Genomic DNA, 19907 nt, shown 5'->3' with positions numbered 1-19907 from the left:
CACCTTTCTGAACCAAACCAATGTATTTCTTGTTTGTTTGTTTTTTGAGATGGAGTTTCGTTCTTGTTGCCCAAGCTGGAGCGCAAAGACGTGATCTCGGCTCACTGTACCCTCCACCTCCCAGGTTCAAGCAATTCTCATGCCTCAGCCTCCCGAGTAGCTGGGATTACAGGCACATGCCACCACACCTGGCTAATTTTTTGTATTTTTAGTAGAAACGGGGTTTCACCATGTTAGCCAGGCTGGTCTTGAACTCCTGACCTCAGGTGATCTGCCCACCTCAGCCTCCCAAAGTGCTGGGATTACAGGCCAAACCAATGTCTGTCTTTTTTGTTATATTTATTATTTTTTTTTTGAGACAGGGTCTCACTCTGTCACCAGGCTGGAGTGCAGTGATGCGATCTCGGCTCACTGCAACCTCCGCTTCCTGGGTTCAAGCAATTCTCCTGCCTCAGCCTCCTGAGTAGCTGGGACTACAGGTGCGTGCCCACCATGCCTAGCTAATATTTTTTTTATTATTTTTTAGTAGAGACGGAGTTTCACTGTGTTAGCCAGGATGGTCTCGATCTCCTGACCTCGTGATCCGCCCACCTAGGCCTCCCAAAGTGCTGGGATTACAGGCCTGAGCCACTGCGCCCGGCCTGTATTTCTTAAATGTATTTGATTGATGTCTTGTGCCTCCCTGAAATATATAAAACCAAGCTGTACCCCGACCACCTTGGGCGCATGTTCTTAGGACTCCTGAGGGCTATGTCATGTGCCATGGTCACTCATATTTGGCTCAGAATAAATCTCTAAAAATATTTTACAGAGTCTAACTCTTCGTCAACAGCACAGAAATCTGTCTCCCTAACTAGACAACAACTGCACCGACAGAATTTGTCTGATATAAATCAGAGTCATGTGCTGCACATTTCAGTCAACAACAGACCACTTATACAACAGTGGTCTCATAAGATGACAATGGAGCTGAAACATTCCTATCACCTAGTATTTACTATAATATACTTTTTATTGTTATTTTAGAGGGTACTCATTCTACTTATTTTTTAAGAGGGGCCAGGCACAGTGGCTCACGCCTGCAATCCCAGAGCTTTAGAAGGTCAAGGCAGGAGGATCCCTTGAGGCCACAAGTTCAAGATCAGCCTGAGCAATATAACAAAATCCTGTCCTTACAAAAAATACAAAAATAGGCGTGGTGACGCGTACCTGTAGTCCCAGCTGTTTGGAAGGCTGAGGCAGGAGGATTGCTTGAGCCAAGGAATTTGGGGTTGCAGTGGGCTATGATCATGCCATTGCACTACAGCGTGGGCAAGGAGTGATTTTTTTTTCTTTTTCCTGAGACAGGATCTCATTCCCATGGCCCAGGCTGGAGTGCGGTGGCATGACAGCAGCTCACTGGAGCCTCAACTTTCCAGGCTCAGGTGATTTTCCCACCTCATCCTCCCAAGTAACGGAGACTACAGGCACACACCAGCACACCCAGCTTTTTTTTTTTTTTTTTTTTTTTTTGAGACAGAGTCTCGCTCTGTTGCCCAGGCTGGAGTGCAGTGGCACAATCTCGGCTCACTGCAAGCTCTGCCTCCCGGGTGCATGCCATTCTCCTGCCTCAGCCTCCCGAGTAGCTGGGACTACAGGCGCCCGCCACCACGCCCGGCTAATTTTTTTTTTTTTATTTTTAGTAGAGACAGGGTTTCACTGTGTTAGCCAGGATGGTCTCTATCTCCTGACCTTGTGATCCACCCGCCTCGGACTCCCAAAGTGCTGAGATTACAGGCGTGGGCTACCGCGCCCGGCCTTTGTTTTGTATTTTTAGTAGAGACTACTAACATGGTTTCGCCATGTTGCCCAGGCTAATCTTGAACTCCTGGGCTCAAGTAATCCTCCCGCCTCAGCCTTCCAAAGTGCTGAAATTATAGGCGTGAGCCACAGTACCCAGCCAAGGAGTGGCTTTAAAAGAAAAACAAAGTTAACTGTAAACCAGCCTCAAGCAGGTCGTTCTAGAAGAAGGCACTCTTATCATAGGAAATGACAGTTCCAAGTGTGTGATTGCCCCTGAAGACCATCCAGTGGGACTAAATGTGGAGATAGAAGACAGTGATGTTAATGATCCTGACCCTGTGTAGACCTAGGCTAATGTATTTGTGTCTTTATTTTTAACAAAAAATGTTTAAAAAGTAAAATTAAAAACTGTTAATAGAAAAATGCTTACAGAATAATGTATAAAGAATATTTTTGTGCAGTTGTACAACATGCATGTGTTTAAGCTGTTATTATAAGTCAAAGTTTTTTTAAATTTTAAAGTATATAAAGTAAAAATATTACAGTAAGCTATGACTACATATATTATTGAAGAAAAAATTTTTTATAAATGTAGCGTAGCCTAAGTTTACACTGTTTATAAAGTCTACAGTAGTATACAGTAACATCCTAGGCTTTCATATTCACTCACCACTTGCTCACTGACTCACCTAGAGCAACTTCCAGTCTGGCAAGCTCCATTCATGGTAAGTGCACTGTACAGGGGTACCACTTTTTATTTTTTCTCTTTTAATATGTTGGGGTCTCATTCTGTTGCCCAGGCTGATCTTGAACTCCTGGGCTCAAGCAATCCTTCTACCTCAGCCTCCCAAGTAGCTGGGACTCCAGGTATGTGACACCCGTGCCCAGCTACCATTTTTTATCTTTTATACTACATTTTTACTGTACCTTTTCTATGTTTAGAAATGTTTAGGTACATAAATGCTTACCATTGTGTTACAATTGTCTATAATATTGAGTACAGTAGCAAGCTGTACAGGTTTTAGCCTAGGAGCAAGAGGCTATACAATAAAGCTTAGATGTGTGGTAGGCTATACCATCTAGGTTTGTGTAAGTACACTTTATGAGGTTTGCACAAGGACAAAATCACTTAACAACACATTTTTCAGAACCATCCCTGTTGTTAAGTGAAGTATGACTGTATTTTGGAACTCTGGAAACTGAAGCCTTGCAACTTCCAGGGAAAGGCCTGGATGGCAAATTGCAGTTAATGTCTATCAATTTCAACTCTTAGCAGAGTAGCAGCTACTTTTCCCCCACCTTCACGGCAGGCAGTTGTGTATGTGTTCCTGGAGCAGCTTGCACACAGCTTGCACAAAAAGAACACTGTCTTCCAAATATTGGGGATCTGTGCTGATTCTGATTGCTGCTTTTGATTACAGAGGTGCAGACAAAGTAGTAGCAGAGATTGTTGTGGCTCCTCCCAGCACTGTTGCAAGCCCCTTTCCCTCAGGCTGAAGTGACTTCCTGGAGATTTAAAGGGCCAATGCTTCCCCCGCCCCCACCCCCGCCCCTGATCATTTATCTTTTTCACCTTTTGGGAGTCAGACATCAAAGAACATTCAAGCAAGGTGCGGTGACTGACACCTGTAATCCCAGTATTTTAGGAGGCCAAGACAGGCAAATGGCTTGAACCCAGGAGTTCAAGATCAGCCTGGGCAACATGGGAAAACCCCATCTCTACAAAAAATTAGGTGGGCATGATGGCACGTGTCTGTAGCCCCAGTTACTCTGGAGGCTGAGGTGGGAGAATCACCTGAGCCCAGGAAGTTAAGGCTGTAGTGACTTGGGATCACACCACTGCATTCCAGCCTGGGCAGTGAAGACCCTGTCTCAAAAAAAAAAAAAATGAATTTTTAAAGGCAACTACATAAGCCTGTCCAGTCGTGCATGCTTGTAGTCCTAGCTACTCAAAAGGCTGGGATGGGAGGATTGCATGAGCCCAGGAGTTCGAGGGTATAGTGCATTATAATCATGTCTGTGAATAGTTCCAGTACTCCTGATTAGACAACGTGGCAAGATCCTGCCTCTAAACAAAAATGTTTAAGGCATCCACATGTGTAAGGAAAATCAGAAAGTCACTGCACATGCCCAGGGGAAAGTGCAGGCTCAAAGAGACCTGAAAAGACCTTAAGTTTACACCTGAGGCTGATCCTCAGCACACAAAGCCTATGACAATAAAAACAAAAACCAAAACCACAAACACTGGGAAAGGCAAAAGATCTGCTTTCCAGGGTTACCACATTATTAGATTCAAATGTCCACTTTGAACCCAAAACACAAGGCATACAATGAAACAGAAAAGTATGGTGTGTGTGTGTGTCTGTGTGTGTGTGTGTGTATTTTTTTTTTTTTTTTTTTTGAGACGGAGTCTTGCTCTGTCACCCAGGCTGGAGTGCAATGGCACGATCTCCACTCACTGCAACCTCCGCCTCCTGGGTTTAAGCGATTCTCCTGCCTCAGCCTCCCAAGTAGCTGGGACTACAGGTGCACACCACCACACCCGGCTAATTTTTTGTATTTTTGTAGCGATGAGGTTTCACCATATTGGCCAGGCTGGTCTCAAACTCCTGACATCGTGATCCACCCACCTTGGCCTCCCAAAGTGCTGGGATTACAGGGGTGAGCCACCATGCCCAGCCCAAGTATGGTATATTTAAGAGAAAAAAACAAAAGAAACTATCCCCGAAAAGACCTAATGGCAGATCTACTAGACAAAGACTTTAAAGCAACAGCCTTAAAGTTGCTCAAAGAACTAAAGGAAGGCATGGAGAAAAAACAAGAAAACAATGTTTGGAAAAAGATTAAAATATCAATAAAGATACAGACATCTTAAAAAGAAACCAAAAATTCTAGAGCTGGAAAGTACAATAACTGAAATAAAAAATTCACTAGAGGAATTCAAAGGCAGATTTGAGCAAGCAAAAGAAATAATCTGAGAACACTTGGAGACTGGACAATGGAAACTATCAAGTCTGAGGAAAAGAAGCATAAAGACTGAAGAGAAGTGAATAGAGACTAAGGGACCTAGGGGACACAATCAAGCAGACCAACATACACATTGTGAAAGTCCCAGAAAGAGAAGATAAAGTAGCAGAGAGAACATCTGAAAATATAATGATACAAAATTTCCCAAATTTGATGAAAGACATGAACATAAACGTTGAAAAGCTCAACAAACTCCAAACAGGATGAATACAGAGAGACTCATACCAAGACACATTATAATCAAACTGTTGAAAGACAAAGGGCCAGGTATGGTGGCTTAGAGCCAGGCATGGTGGTTGACGCCTGTAATCCCAGCACTTTGGGAGGCTGAGGCAGGCAAATCACGAGGTCAGGAGGTTCGAGACCAGCCTAGCCAATATGGCGAAACCCTGTCTCTACTAAAAATACAAAAAATTAGCTGGGCATGGTGGCAGGTGCCTGTAATCCCAGCTACTTGGGAGGCTGAGGCAGGAGAACTGCTTGAACCCGGGAGGCAGAGGTTGCAGTGAGGCAAGATCACGCCACTGCACTCCAGCTGGGGAATAGTGTGAGACTCCATCTCAAAAAAAAGACAAAGACAAAATCTTGAAGGGGAGAAAAGCAACTCATTACACACAAGGATCCTCAATAAGATAAGCAAATCTCTCATCAGAAACTTTGGAGGGACCCACTCCCAAGATGGCAGCAGCAATGGCTGCCAGCTGTTGGGGTCACAGTGAAGACAGGCAGCAAAACACCAGCTGGTCCCAGATTCATTGCTAAGTGTTGAGGGGAGTTTTTCTCTATCCTCTGTGACATTTCCAATTTTAGATAATGCCTCACATCTCTGCCCCCACTCCAGAACCCACTGATGCCCCCATGATCCCAAGGAAGATAGCCTACCCTAGAATTCACCCCCAGGATGTTGCAACACCACATTTTGTTTTTACATAATTTAAGAGACTAATGCGTTAAAAAAATAGATATAGCTTATGTTTTTAGACACACAACATATAAGATGCAATATCATGACATCAACAACTGAAAGGGGTGAGAAATGGAGCGGTTGAAGAAGCAGAGTCTGTATGCTATTGAAGTTAAGCTATTATAAATTCAAATTACAGTGTTATAACTTCAGGATGTTAAATGTAATGCCCATGGCAACCACACAGAAAATAGCTAAAGAATATACACCAAAAAAAATGAGGGCCGGGTGTAGTGGCTCAAGCCTGTAATACCAGCACTTCGGAGACCAAGGCAGGCAGATCACTTGAGGTCAGGAGTTTCATACCAGCCTGGCCAACATGGTGAAACCCCATCTCTACTAAAAATACAAAAATTAGTTGGGGGTGATGACACGAGTCTATAATCCCAGCTACTCAGGAGGCTGAGGCAGGAGAATTGCTTGAACCCAGGAGGCAGAGATTGCAGTGAGCCAAGATCATGCTACTGCACTCCAGCCTGGGCAACAGAGTGAGACACTGTCTTAAAAATACATACATACATACATACATACATACATACATAAATAAATAAATAAATAAATACCTAAAACTTACACGGGACACAGCAAAAGCAATACTAAAGGAGAAATTTATAACTATAATGTTTACATTAAAAAACAGGAAAGATCAGCCAGGCGCAGTGGCTCACGCCTGTAATCCCAGCACTTTGGGAGGCCAAGGCGGGTGGATCACGAGGTCAGGAGATCGAGACCATCCTGGCAAACATAGTGAAACCCCATCTCTACTAAAAATACAAAAAAAAAAGAAAATTAGCCGGGCATGGTGGCAGGCACCTGTAGTCCCAGCTACTCAGGAGGCTGAAGCAGGAGAATGGCGTGAACCCAGGAGGCGGAGCTTGCAGTGAGCTGAGATTGCACCACTGTACTCCAGCCTGGGTGATAGAGTGAGACTCTGTCTCAAAAAAAAAAAAAAAAAAAAAAAAAAAAAACAGGAAAGATCACAGACAACAACCTAACTTTACAATTTAAGGAACTGAAAAAAGAAATGCAAACTAAACCCAAAGCTAGCAGAAGAAAGAAAATAATAAAGATCAGAGCTAAGATCAATGAGATAGAGAACAGAAAAATAACAGAAAAAAATCAATAAACCTAAAAGGTAGTTATGCAAAAAAGATCAACAAAATTGACAAACCTTTACCTAGATGGACTTTTTTAAAAGAGGCCAGGCACAGTGACTCACACCTATAATCCTAGCACTTTGGGAGGCCAAGGTAGGATTGCTTAAGCACAAGAGTTCAAGACCAGTCTGGGCAACATGGCAAGATCCCATCTCTACAAAAAAATTTAAAATTAGCCAGGCATGGTGGCAGCTGCCTGTGGTCCCAACTACTTGGGAGGCTGAGGCAGAAGGATCACTTGAGCCCAGGAGGTCATGACTACGCCATCAAACTCCAGCCTGGGCAACAGGGTGAGACCCTGTCTCAAAAAGGAAAAAGAGAGAGAGGACTCAAATTACTAAAATCAGAAATCAAAGTTGGGCCAGGTATGGTGGCACATGCCTGTAATACCAGGTACTCAGGAGGATCGTTTGAGCCCAAGAGTTTGAGACCAGCCTGGGCAGTACAGCAAGACCCCATCTCAAAAAAAAAAAAACAAAAAAGACTACAGGGCGAAGTGGCTCATGCCTGTAATCCCAGCACTTTGGGACGCCGAGGCAGGCAGATCACCTGAGGTCAGGAGTTCAAGGCCAGCCTGGCCAACATGGCAAAACCCCATCTCTACTAAAAATACAAAAATTAGCCGGGCATAATGGTATGTGCCTGTAATCCAAGCTACTCAGGAGGCTGAGCCAGGAGAATCACTTGAACGTGGGAAGCAGAGGTTGCAGTAAAGCAACATCATGTCACTGCACTCCAGCCTGGGTGACAGAGTAAGACTGTGTCTCAAAAAAAGAATAAAAGAAAAAAATAATCAAAGTGGAGATATTACCACTGATTCTACAGAAATGAAAAGGATTATAAGAGTGTACTAGGCCAGACACAGTGGCTCACACCTGTAATCCCAGAACTCTGGGAGGCCAAGGCAGGCGGATCACCTGAGGTCAGGAGTTGGACACCAGCCTGGCCAACGTGGCAAAACCCCGTCTCTACTAAAAAATACAAAAATTAGCTGGCATGGTGGCATGTGCCTGTAGTCCCAGTTACTCAGGAGGCTGAGGCAGGAGAATTGCTTGAAGCCAGGAGACGGAGGTTGCAGTGAGCAAGATCGCACCACTGCACTCCAGCCTGGGCAACAAGAGCGAAGCTCCATCTCAAAAAACAAGAGTGTACTATGAACAGGTGTACACCAACAAGCTTGATAACCTAGATATGGACAAATTCATAGAAACAAAATCTACCAAGACTGAATCACAAACAAATAGAAATTCTGAATAGACAGACCTGTAACTAGCAGGCCAACTGAACTAGTAATCAAAAATCTCCCAACAAAGCAAAGCCCTAGACCTGATGGCTTCACCAACATTTAAAGAACTAACATCAATCCTTCTCAAACTTTTCCAAAACATTGAAGAGGAAGGAATACTCCTTAATTTATTCTCTGAGGCCAGCATTACTCTGATACCAAAGCCAGACAAACACTACAAGAAAACTACAGACCGGCCAGGCGCGGTGGCTCATGCCTGTAATCCCAGCACTTTGGGAGGCCGAGGCAGGCAGATCACTTGAGGTCAGGACTTCGAGACCAGTCTGGGCAACATGGTGAAACCCCGTCTCTACTAAAAATACAAAAATCAACTGAGTGTGGTGGCGCATGCCTGTGATCCCAGCAACTCAGGAGGCTGAGGCATGAGAACCATTTGAACCCGGGAGGTGGAGGTTGCAGTGAGCCACGATCTTGCCATTGCATGATCTGGGCAACAGAGCAAGACTCAGTCTCAAAAAGAAAAAAAAAAAAAAAAGAAAACTACAGACCTGTTTCTCTTATGACCTTTCTTGTGAGACAGTGTCTCACTGTGTGGCCCAGGCTAGAGTGCAGTGCCACAATCACAGCTCACTGCAGCCTCAAACCCCTTGTCTCAAGTAATCCTCCCACATCGGCCTCCCAAAGTGCTGGGATTACAAGCATGGGCCACTGCACTCCGACTCTTTGCCACTTCATAAGAAGGTGGCCTTTCCTTCAGTTTCCAATAAGATGTTCCTAATTTCCATCTGAGGCACCATCAGAATGGCCTTCACCATCCAGATTTCTATCTACATTCTGATCAAGACCACTTAGATAATCGCTAAGAAGACGGAGGCTTTCTCTTCTGAGCCTTCGTCAGAATTACCCTTAAGGCTCCTTTCATGGCAATGCACCTCAAAACTCCTCTAGCCTTCTACCCATTACCCAGTTCCAAAGCTGCTTCCACATTTTAGGTATCTATTATAGCAGCACCCTACTTCTCAGAACCAATTTCTATCTTAGTCCGCTCAGGCCGCTATAAAATAAAAATATTTTAGACTGGATAATTTATATATAACAGAAATTTATTGCTCACAATTCTAAAGGCTTGGAAGTCCAAGAACAAGATGCCAACAGATTCGATGTCAGGTGAGGGATCTCTGCTTCACAGATGGCACCTTTTTACTGGGTCCTCACATGCAGAAGAGGCAAGGAAGCTCCTCGGGCCTCTTTTATAAGGGCACTAATCCTATTCATGAGGGTGGAGCCCTCATGACCTAATCACCTCCCAAAGGAACCACCTCGAGGGTTAGGTTTCAACATATGAATTTGGAGGGGACACACATTCAGACCATGGCACCATCATTATTCCCCATTTAGAGCTGAGAAAATTAATGGGCAGGAAAGTGAAGTAAATAGTCCAAGGTCACACAGCTTCCAAGTGGAGAAGCTGAGATTCCTTTTTTTTTTTTTTTTTTGAGACAAAGTGTCGCTCTGTCGCCTAGGCTGGAGTGCAGTGGCGCAAGCTCCGCTCACTGCAAGCTCCGCTTCCTGGGTTCATGCCATTCTCCTGCCTCAGTCTCCCGAGTAGCTGGAACTACAGGCGCCCGCCACCACAGCCGGCTAATTTTTTTTTTTTTAGTAGAGACGGGGTTTCACCGTGTTAGCCAGGATGGTCTCGATCTCCTGACCTTGTGATCCACCCGCCTTGGCCTCCCAAAGTGCTGGGATTATAGCCGTGAGCCACCACGCCTGGCCTTTATTTTATTTATTTATTTTTTTTTTGAGACTGGCTCTGTCACCCAGGCTGGAGTGCAGTGGCACCATCTCGGCTCACTGCAACCTCTGCCTCCTGGGTTCAAGCGATTCTCCTGTCTCAGCCTCCTGAGTAGCTGGGATTACAGGTACACACCACCATGCCTGGCTAATTCTTGTATTTTTAGTAGAGACGGGGTTTTGCCATGTTGGTCAGGCTGGTCTCGAACTCCTGATCTTGTGATCCACCTGCCTTGGCCTCCCAAAGTGCTGGGATTACAGGCATGAGCCACCGTGCCCAGCCGAGAAGCTGAGATTCTAACTAAAGTCAGCCCCAGTCCAAGGGCCAAGCTCCTAACCACTATGCAGCATGGCCTTCCAGACGAATAAGTGAAAGGAGTAGTGGGCAAGGCCACAGTATCACTAAAGAGTCTGGTCTAGGGTCTATACCCGCCCATCATGCACTTAACACTTGGTCTGGCAGCACGTAACTCTGACCCAGTTTTCTTTATACCACAGGCAACTCCTGTACCTCAGTTTTCCTGGCCACACAGTGGGAGGAACAACTCCAGCCCATTTCCGGCCCTCTAGACATTGGTTGCTGCCAAGAGAGAACATGTGCACATCTACATCAACCAGAACTGAATGTTACACAAACCACAGGTGCTGGCTTTTCTAACTTGGCACATCACATCTCTGGGAGTTGCCAGTGTCAGTGGCTTAAGTGGTCCAAGGTGAAGGGGGTAGCCCTTACCCAGGAGTGACAGCCAAGAGAGGGATGGTGACACAGCAGGTTACAAAGGACTCTGTAGCTGTCAGCTGTTAACATGAGACAAGCCTGAAACCTCCAGGCCTTTTTCTGTGCAGATGGAAAGATGCCAAGTGCTGGCACCCTGGGCCACCATGTCTGCTGAGTGGCCAGGTGCCCCCACAACACACTGACTACTGGCACTGAGAGAGCACATGAATCAGGAGGAACAAGGCCACACTAAAGGGGATTAGTCTCAAGATTACCATTTAGCTGACTGAAGGAAAACAACCTATTACAGTAATGTTCCTTTTCTGATCTTCATTTTCACTCCCTCAACAAAATCCAGCCAGTGTCCAAAAGGGTGCTGCTCATTTGCAAATCCAAAACAACCAAAACCACCACCAACTCTCCAAAGGCTTCCCCTGTTCTCCAGGTAAATATGAAATGCCTTGCCACAGCTGACAAGGCCTGCCCTCACCAACCCCTCCAACCTCAGCTGGCTCCTCTCACTCTCTGTGCCCCAACCATACTTTCAGTTCCTCATACAACTCCCCACCCACTGCCCGCTTCCAGAGCCTTTGCAAATCTAGGCCCTCAGCCTGAAATTTTCCTCAACCTCCTGTCACTCTGCTTGGTAAATACTTGTTTGGTCTTCACAATATTTACTCGAACATCACTTCCTCAAAGAAGCCTTCTCTGATACCCTCTTAGCCCTAGGACCAAGTCAAATCCCTCTCAAATGTTCTCAACTCTTTCTTTCAATACACTTATTGCAAGTGTAATTTTACTAACTTTGACATATTCATCAGTACACTCTAAGCAGGAACCCTACCTGACACTGTATCTCAGGGCCTAACAGTGTCTCGAATGTAACAGATGTTTTATATACATTTGTTGACTGAAAAAATAAAATTTCAGAGAGAAGGAAAACGAAGCTGTATCCAAATCAAAGAGTTCTACTTAGAGCTGCTCTCTTCCCTAGGTGACCTTAAGCCAAACTATTCTCTCCCCTTCCCCCTTTCTCTCCCAAATTTCTTACAGAAGTTACTTTCTGTCTGACATTCTTTAAGCTGGTGGTAGCCATAGTGATAAGCTGGCCTACAGCCAGAAACAGTCTAAAAAGATATCACCTTGTCTGAGTGTTCCAAGCTTCCAAAATAAGGAAGGCACAGCACAGGCCCAGGCAGGCACAAACACAAAAGCCTTTCCCCAGTAAAGACACTGAACCAAACAACCAGGACCCCCCGAAAGAAATGAGTAATCCCCAGGGCAGACAGTGCCCTCCGAGTGACCCACCCAAAGAAAGAAGGGAGGGGAGGCAAGGCTACAGGGGCAGAAGCAGGCATTCTGTGCCCTGATGAGATTTTAAACCCTCTTTTACTCCTTGGATGAAGCAGAGATGTGCCCAAACAGTAAATATCAAAGTCTCTCCTGATGAGGCAGCTTCAGAGGAGGTCCACAGATTGTGGCTCAGAAAAGCAATATCAGCAACTAAAGAAGTTCGCATAAAGCTCTAATTAAGGCCATTTTCCCTCTACAGAAGCAGGAGGATCTTCTCCTTACCCTTCTCTTATGTAGGGTAGGCAGGTAGGGGGTGGCAGGAAGGGAGGCAGAAGTATTTTTTGAGCACCACTTAGTGCCAGGCATAGTGACAGGTACTTTATAGACAGGGCTATTAATAAAAAACAAACGGGAAATGAATAAGCACATACACAGATGGGTAGCTGATGCTGAGCGAGGTTAAGCAACTTGTCCAACTATTGAATGGTAAGGTCAAGGGTCGCACCCACAGCCAGATGTGATGGCTTATACCTATAATCCCAACACTTCAGAAGGCCAAGGTGGGAGGATCACTTGAAACCAGGAGTTCAAAACCAGACTGAGCAACACAGCAAGATCCCATCTCTACAAAAAATTAAAAGATTAGCCAGGTGTTGTGGCACATGACTGTAGTCCCACTACTAGGGAGGCTGAGGCGGGAGGATCTCTTGACCTCAAGAGGTCGAGGCTGCAGTGAGCCAAGATTGTGCCACTGCATTCCAGCCGGGGCAATAGAGCAAGACCCTGTCTCTTTAAAAAAAAAAAAAAAAAAAGTTGGCCGGGCACAGTGACTCATGCTTGTAATCCCAGCACTTTGGGAGACCGAGGTGGGTGGATCACTTGAGGCCAGGAGTTCGAGACCAGCCTGACCAACATGGGGAAACCTCGTCTCTACTAAAAACACAAAAAAATTAGCCAGGCATAGTGGTGTGCACCTGTAATCCCAGCTACTTGGGAGGCTGAGGCAGGAGAATCACATGAAACCAGGAGTTGGAGGCTGCAATGAGCCAAGATCACACCATTGTAATCCAGCCTGGGCAACAAGAGCAAAACTCCATCTCAAAAAAAAAAAAAAAAAAAAAAGTCACACCCAGCTTTGCCTGAATCAGACTTTTTTCTCCTACCCCAGTGCTGCCTTTGTGGGTCATCTATTAGCCCCACTCTGCTCCTCACCCCTTTACCACCACCTTCCTAACCAGAATTGGGAATGTAGCTCCTGGTAAGCTCTTTGGCAAAGAAAAGTCTGTCTTCCATGAGCACAACCCACCACAATTGATACATACAAAACTGAGATGCACCACCACTTCCTAGGTTTGGAGCACAGTTTGTTGTAGGGAGCGAAATTCATCATCTGCAACTATGGGCATGAGGCTGGATTTTCTGAAAACCCAAAATGAGACCACAGTGATGAAGTCTCTGCATTTCCCAGAACCCACAGCTCTGGGCACTAGGATGGTATTCCTGCAGTGTAGCATGCCTTAAACCAAAGGATGGTGTGCTCCATCACACCATCAGAAAGACAGTACCTGCAGGGCAGACAATCCCAGCTGAAGTCTCCATAGCTCCTCTAGCTAGGCAGAGAGGGTAGCAACTCCATACCTGAGTCATCCGCCTCTACACAGCATCTTCTGCAAGGTTAAGCATACATTCATTGTGCTATAGTTCAATGTTAACCCTTCCCCCTGCACTCATTTCAGGATCTGCCTCTTATCAAAAGCTATGCCAGCTGATTATTATAATGATAAGTATTATGCCATTATAATAACATTATTGTGCTTTTTTCCTGCACTTGACATCTGTTGGCTGATAGGTTTAAACAGTACATAAGCAATAATTATGCAGTGCTCTCTCCTTTCCAACCAAGCCTCTAGTGTGACTCTTAATGTTACATCCAACTGCAATAAATGCCCAGCCCGAGCAGCAGTGGGAAACATGGCTCATCTGGGCTCACCCACCATGCCTCTAGTCACAGTGCCAGAAACAGAGGCTCAACTAGGTCCCTAATTGTTAACATGCTCCCCTGCTCTCCCAGGGATTTGGGGGAAATACCACCCAGCAAGCAATTTATTGTTGAAAACCCCTGCAGGGCTGGAGGAGTTATACATACAGGTCTCAGTACTGCAGAGGGACAAGCAGTACCAAATCACAACAGCACACACCACCACAGGAAAGAAGCACAGGAAAGAAGCACAGGAAAATGCATTCCTCCACTGGGAGTTCTCAAACAAATGATTTCCAGAGAGTCATTCTGCCTGGTTCCCCACACACAGTTCTTGGCAACTGCTGGTAAAATTGGCAAAAGGGAGAGGAGGGGTAGGGCAGAGGGCTATCTCCAGGCTTCTATTTTGAAGTTGAGAAATCACTAAACTGGCTGCTCAGCCTTCTTTATAGGACCCACCAGAGGCCAGGATAGAGTCTGGAGGCCAAAGCAGAGAAGTCCCACCTCCTGTCAGCCAAAGCCCTTGCATCTACCTTTCACACTGCTGATGACAATCAAGGTAAAAAAAAGATGTGAGATTCTGTAACTGCAAACTATCAATATGCCTGAATTACACATTAGCCCTATTAAAGGCAACCCACAGCAAGGCTTCACTAAAAAATGACGTTAAAACAAACCTCGCCAGGGGACCAGGGCTGGCCTGTTTTGTTTTCTACGCTGTAATACACAGTTTTTGTTTTTTTGTTTTTGTTTTTTTTAAGGCAGAGAAGGGGGTGGAAGGTTATTCGAATTTAAAGGAGCAGTAAACGATATAATCTGTGTGCAAGGAGAAAAGGAACATTCAGGAGTGCCAAGTGCAGGCTCTTGGGACATGTGTGGCCGGGGCAGTAGTAGCCCGGGGGGCTTTCTCCTTCAGCCTCAACATGCTGCTCTCATTGTTTGGGAGCAGGCAAGCCAGCAGGCAAGGTCCACGCGGCACAAAGAGGCACTGTTCCCTAGGTCTAAGGAGAAGATTGCCCTCTCAGAAGGAAATTAATATGACGCAACACAGAACGAGCAGGGCCAGTCATCCACAGAAGTCACCTATCTAAGGAGGGGGTTTGAAGAGGTGTTACTCAAGGCATGGACCACATCTGTCTCATTCATCACTATATTCCCAGGGCTAAGCAGGTCCTGGCACACAATGGGTACTTAGCAAATAATGGTGGATTGAATGGTAACCAGAAAGAACCCTTAGCCTGGAAGCCACTGACAAGAGCTAGAATCTAACCGTTTCTATTATAACCTGTGGTAACGAAAGAGCCGTGGATGGCAAAGAATATATAAAGGGAACCTAGAGAATAAAAATGAGTCTATCTCCAGTACCTGGTGCCTTAACAGACTGACAAGTGCATTCTGGTCAGATTACAATATAGCCCTAGAAGGACAAAGTGGGAAGGAGAGAAGGGGAAGAGGGAAGAGTGAGAAACAAGTGAGACAAAACATTTATTGAGTGCTTACCATGTATACATCTGAAAACCCCAGGGGGTTTCACAGATGAGGACACAGGAGCAGGGAGGTTGAGTGGCTCCTCTGAAGTCTCACAGCTGTTACATGGTTTAAATCTGGGTGTATCTGATGATATGACCCAAAAGCTTTCCACCATAATTTGCCTTGGTTTCCTCCAGAGGGGAGCTGGCTTCCCAGCTAACGTCTCCTATAGAGGAGAGAATGCTCTTACATGTCCACATAAATCAACTTAGTCGTCAGGTTTATTGGAGTTAGTTAACTGGAACTGTCACTTGATGGTCTCTGATGAATTTCACATGCCTGAGGCAGGCCCCCAGGAACTGAAACCTGGATGAACTAACTAAGTTTACAGGCCTGCAAAGCTGCACACCAGTAAGGCCCTAAGTCATCAGCTGGTACTTCTTTCTAGGGCAAACCGCTCTGGCCCGGCACAGGTCAGGTCTGGGTAAGGAAAGAACCTAAGCATGACCTCTACATGCCCCCAAGTTCTCTTCAGAAATTACAAAGAAGCCTTCCCTACTCCATGCTATGTCAGCAATACACAGAATTCTATTTGAAGGCTTTAAATTCTGATTTAAGTAGGACTAACAGAAGTAAAAAGCCAAGGATTTCTGCATGGTCCTTAGAAGCAAATAAGCCTTTCCTCCATGTCCATGGTGCTCCTGCCTCCCTGGAGTTTCCAGAGACCTTCCACACCCATGATGTCAGGTGCAGCAGAGTAGAAAGGGCAAGGTGATTTTGCATATTGTATTCAGAAGAGACCAGAGGTGAGAATCAGCCAGTGCTCCTAATGGAGGTGAATACCCTGGACAAACTCAGAGGCAGCTTAGGTTGTACTAAAAACATTTTCAAGGTTGTCTGTTTATTGCACCTCCTGTATGAGGGCTTTCATCAGTTAAAATGGGTTTTTTCAAAGCACAGGGAAGCTGATGATTCACCCAGGTGCACAACAGCTGCTGAGAAGACCTGTGGGAAGAGGCCACCCGGCAAAGGCAGGCTGTGTATGGTAAGAAGGGTCTCCAAGGAATGCCCTACACGCCAAGCCACATGCTGTCAGGATATTAATCCAAACCCATCTTGCACACTTTATAATGTTTACTCTCTCTGGGATGTGGAGCATTAAATTATATCCAAGGACTACTCAAGTCCTTCCAATTCTATTCCACACTTACTTCTTTGCTAAAAAGATTTGTAACCTGGAAACAAAGCCCTCTGCCTAATAGCAGCAATAATTCTCCGCAAAGAATAGGAAGCCAGAGTGTCAGTTCAAACTCTCCTAAAAGGTATTGCCCCATTGAAGCTTTAGTTTAGGTTTCTCCAAAAAGTGGAGAAACCTACTACTGATCCCCTTTTTCCAGAGATGACAGGCCTGTGTAACTAAGCGTCCTGAGAGGAGGGCTCAAACCAAAAGAGAAAAGAGGAATCACCACCACTCCATTCCTGCCCTAACTGCAATGGCCCTGGAAATGGTAAAGAATTCCAAAGAGGACTGCCTCATTGCTACAAGAACTAAGAACAAGGTACATGAATAGGAGACAAAGCTACCTGGGTTAGTCACAGCCCTACTCTGGCTGGCAGTATGACCCTAAATGGGTCATTTAGACTCTGAGCCTCAATATTTTACCACCATAAAATGGGGATGTTGTGTGGCCAGGCACAGTGGCTCATTCTTGTAATCCCAGCACTTTGGGAGGTCAAGGTGGAAGGATCGCTTGAGGCCAGGAGTTCAAGACCAGCCTCGGAAACATAGCAAAACCCCATCTCTACAAAAAAATTTAAAAAAATTAGCCAGGCATGGTGGCACATGCCTATAGTCCCAGCTCAGGAGGCTGAGGTGGGAGGATATCTTGAGCCCAAGATTTTGAGGCTGCAGTGAGCTACGATCACACCACTGTTACTCCAGCCTGGGTGCGAGTGAGACATTGTCTCTAAAAAAACTACAACTAAAAAATAAATAAATGGGAATGTCATAAGAATCAGATTGAAAACAGTAAAATTTGAAAACAGTAAAATATTGCACATACTTTAGGCCTGACTGTTATTCCAAAGACCCCTGCATGAGAAACCCTAGGACATTTCTAGGGAGCAGAGAGGCCAAGCTGTCACATCTGAGAGGCAGTCTACAGCGATTGGGTCCAGTTGTTTACAGAGAAATCCATACGTCAGGAGTAAAGTGAGGACAGAGTAAAATTTGAAGAGAAGACCACATATGGGTCTGCTCAGCTACATTTAAAAAATAATAATACAGCAGGTCTCCAAATAACATTGCTTCGATCAACATTATTTCCTTATAACACCGATGAGAAAAAAATAATTGTTTCCCAGTCAGGGCCACCGCTTGTGTGGAATCTGCTCATTCTCCCCATGTCTGTGTGGGTTTTCTCCAAGTCCTCAGTCACCTTCCACATCCCGAAGACGTGCCTGTTAGGTTCGTTGGTGTGTATTAAGGGGTCCAGTCTGCAAGAGTATCAGGGTGTGTGAGTGTACCCTGAAATGGGACGGCGTCCTGTCCAAGGCTGGTTCCTGCCTGGCGCCCTGAGCTGCCGGGATGGGCTCTGGCCACCCAAGACCCTGAACTAATTGGGTAGTAATTATCTCACTTGTTTTTATTAATCCTTCTTAAAGGTATGTATAGCTCACATTTATCTCAATTTTTAATATTAGAAGTGTTTTGGTCTTTATTTAGAAGTTGGGTCATGTTTCTGTAACAAGAAATATCCTGTAGGAACTTAACTCTTGTTTATACCAATGAGCCATAGTAAAATTGGTTTTGTACACATTTCACTTAAAGTCACAGTTTCCAAGAACTTATGACCGATGTCAAGTGAGGACTTACTGTATATGCCTATGTTTCAAATTTCAAAAGGCACACAAAGACATATAGTGAAAAGTAAGTCTCCCTCCTCCCCCATTCTCTAGTTACCCAGGGCCTCTCACTAGAGACAAACTGCACTGCTTTCAGTATCTCATGTATTCTTCCCGAGATATTCCTGGGAGCTAATTTCTACTGGAGATGGGGATATCATTTGTGGCAACACTCTCAGACCTAGAAGGTGATGCCAGGCAAGTAAGCACTGCTGGGGCACTTAGGGACTATGAAAAAAATGAGACAGCCAGAGGATAAGATATCACCTTGCAAAAGGTTCCATGGAGATGCAGACTTCCTTCTGGCTATTACACTGTTTTGCCCCTTGGCTGACCACAGTTAAGCAGTGATTCTGTACAATGTATTTCCCTTTCAGTTGTATCTGTTCACCCAGAGCACTTTCTCAGAGATGTCATTAACAGAAGTGGCCTCTGGGACCTTATGCTGCACCAGCCTGACCACCAGGCCCTTCAAAGTAGCCAGAAGCAGGAACAACCATCAAACCTGCCTCAGTGGAAGCTGAGCAAAAGGGCAAAAAGTGCAAAAGTTCTTGAGTCACCACATTTCTAGGGACAAAAGTTGCTTTTCACAGCCCAGTGAAATCAGAATATAAGGGAGGATAAAGCCCAGACCATAGATGTTCTACAGGGCCGAACCCAAGAGATTAAGTCACTACCCACAGAAAATCATAGGACACTTTTATCTAAAGATAAGCTTTCACCAAACGCCCTCAAAAGTTTTCAAGCTATGTCCTCCCCTCCCCCACCTTTAGTAGTTTACAAGGAATTTAAATGTGTGAAACTCCAGCCTCTACCCAAAGGATACAGATGGGTAGCCTATAGGTCAAATCTAGACCACAAATATGCTTTGGTAGTCCCTAGAGATTATGAATATCTGGCTTCCCATATGACATGAGGAGGCCATATTCACTAGAGCCATACTCACCCATGACGATAGGCTGAGTAGCAGCTACCCCTCATGAAGCACATAAGCACTCCGGTTTGACACAGGCCCACCACTCTCTGTTGCCTCTCTGTTCCCAACTTGGCCCTAAAAACATCTGAGTTGGAGACTCCTAGCCAGTGAGTAACACAGGAGGCTAAATTGGCAAGTATATCAGCTGACCAAATAGCAGGACTCTTGAATTCATAAACATTTATTGAACACTCTCTATGTGCCAGGACTGTGCTGGGGATTGGATGCATGAAGAGGAATGACAGATGCAGTGTCTGCCCTCTAGGAAGTTCTAATCCAATTGAGTGTATAAGGCTTACTCTAAGGAATCCAATGCTTCAAAAACAAAGGGCTCTGGGAATGGAGCATGTGAATTCACTGTGGCTGGGAATCAAGAAATGCTTCAGGGAAGTAGGATTTCAACAGGATTGTTATCATTTCTTAAGTTTTCATGTAAACATCCATTCAACAACCATTTATGGTATCCATATTACACTCAGCATTATGCTAAGAGACACATAATAAATCACAACCCATATCCTTGAGAAGCTCATATAAAAAGAGATAAACATCATACCATAATAAAAGTGTGCTGAATTCTATAATAAAGTTGTTGCAA

General features: G+C 45.1%; 1 protein-coding gene across 4 annotated transcripts in view; it reads right to left on the bottom strand.

Annotated features, from left to right (window-relative positions):
- SIL1 (SIL1 nucleotide exchange factor) overlaps window positions 1-19907 on the bottom strand; it is a 241129-nt gene that overhangs the window by 209996 nt on the left and 11226 nt on the right. For 2 of the 4 annotated variants that reach the window (XM_030828519.1, XM_030828525.1), the window contains one exon: window positions 13547-13648. The exons of the other annotated variants lie outside the window; for them this stretch is intronic. The gene's annotated coding sequence lies outside the window, so the exon portion shown is untranslated. The remainder of the gene's footprint in view (window positions 1-13546; window positions 13649-19907) is intronic. 4 annotated transcript variants of the gene reach the window in all.

This window comes from Nomascus leucogenys, chromosome 2 (assembly GCF_006542625.1).
Source record: "Nomascus leucogenys isolate Asia chromosome 2, Asia_NLE_v1, whole genome shotgun sequence".
Lineage (NCBI taxonomy): Eukaryota > Metazoa > Chordata > Mammalia > Primates > Hylobatidae > Nomascus > Nomascus leucogenys.
The sequence above is the reverse complement of the archived record's forward strand: the minus strand, read 5'-3'. Positions and strand labels throughout refer to the sequence as shown.